This window comes from Anomaloglossus baeobatrachus, chromosome 4 (assembly GCF_048569485.1).
Source record: "Anomaloglossus baeobatrachus isolate aAnoBae1 chromosome 4, aAnoBae1.hap1, whole genome shotgun sequence".
NCBI classification, from domain to species: domain Eukaryota; kingdom Metazoa; phylum Chordata; class Amphibia; order Anura; family Aromobatidae; genus Anomaloglossus; species Anomaloglossus baeobatrachus.
The window spans coordinates 176,918,422-176,920,028 of NC_134356.1; the positions used below are offsets into that span (position 1 = coordinate 176,918,422).

Genomic DNA, 1,607 nt, shown 5'->3' on the forward strand with positions numbered 1-1,607 from the left:
CAGTGTTCCAGAGGTAATGTCCACAGTACTGTCCACAGATCACTGCTGTGAGCTGCGTACATGTACTTAGACATTTTTTTTTCTTTTTTTGCAGGTGCAGTGTTGACGGAAAATTTGAGGACAGCCAGTTCCTGTGTCCGTTTGCAGTCAGTGCGAATTTGGAGGACAGTGTTCCAGAGGTAATGTCCACAGTACTGTCCACAGATCACTGCTGTGAGCTGCGTACATGTACTTAGACATTTTTTTTTCTTTTTTTGCAGGTGCAGTGTTGACGGAAAATTTGAGGACAGCCAGTTCCTGTGTCCGTTTGCAGTCAGTGCGAATTTGGAGGACAATGTTCCAGAGGTAATGTCCACAGTACTGTCCACAGATCACTGCTGTGAGCTGCGTACATGTACTTAGACATTTTTTTTTCTTTTTTTGCAGGTGCAGTGTTGACGGAAAAGTTTGGCCCATCAAGTTGGTGTGCGTGGCCTGTAATAAAATATGTCGTCTTCTGGTAGCCCGCCCTTCGGTTCACAAACTGAGGTATTTTTTTTTTTTTTTTAAAAAAAACAAAAAATTTTTTTAAATAAACGACATTTACACAGGTGGCCGAAACATCACAGGAGATGCTGCCAGAAGAGGATGGAAGGGGTGGAGAAATACACGGAGCGGGCGGTCAGAGTGTAAGTTTCATACAGGAATTGTTTACCACAGCACACCAAACACATAAGTAAATAATGTTTTTTTTTTTTTTATTCACTAAAGGCTTCAACTTCTAGGGCTCACGATAGAGCTCCCCCAAGACCGTCCCAGGGTCGTCGTCGAGGTGGCGGTGGTCATACTGTAAGTTTTTTTTTTTTGTTTTTTTTTTCATGTCAGTGTGATTTTTTGTCTATTTTTTTTTTTAATTTCTTTTTTCTTTCTTTGAACAGGCATCACAGCGTGCTCCCGATTCTGACGGTGAGGAGGCCGGATTTATCAACATCGACCTCCTCATCGATGAAGTTAGAGAGAGGGAGCCGCTGTGGAACATGGCTGACCGCCGCCACGCTGATACTATCGTAACCCGTCGACTCTGGGACGAGGTATGCCACGCAGCGGTAGAAGGTTGGGGGGAGCTCAATTCTCGTGGCCAGAAGAAACAGCGTAAGTATTCACAGTTCAGTAGGTTATGCTGCAGGATGTAATGTGTTGTATACTAACCACTTTGTGTTTTCCACTTTCAGGTGACAAACTACAAAAGCGGTGGCGGTCTATCAGGGATCGCTTCAAAAAGGAGTTAAATCAAGAGATGCAGGCCCCGAGTGGATCCGGAGGACGCAGATCGAAGTACCGTTACTTTAGAGCGTTGTCGTTCCTCCGGACAACTATGGTGTGCAGAAGGTAAATATTCCCCAAAATATGTACAAAGTATAATATTTTATGTCTGATTTTTTTTGCCTTTTTTTTTTTTTCTGTGGCACTGTATAGCAATTAAATTAATTATTATTTTGTTTTTCCTCTTTTTACCAGCACCGTCTGCAGCACTCAGGAGCCTGCATCGAACCCGACAGGAGCGATCCCTGAACAGTCCGCCACTGGTGAACACACGCACAGACCCCACCCATCTGAACCTTCCCTTC

General features: G+C 44.1%; 1 long non-coding RNA gene across 1 annotated transcript; it reads left to right on the top strand.

Moving 5' to 3' along the window:
- The first annotated feature begins 599 nt into the window (after positions 1-599).
- LOC142301344 (uncharacterized) lies at positions 600-1,325 on the top strand. Its single transcript, XR_012752777.1, has 3 exons — positions 600-828; positions 918-1,131; positions 1,212-1,325. It is a non-coding gene; the product is annotated as an uncharacterized LOC142301344 (long non-coding RNA).
- Positions 1,326-1,607: the final 282 nt, after the last annotated feature.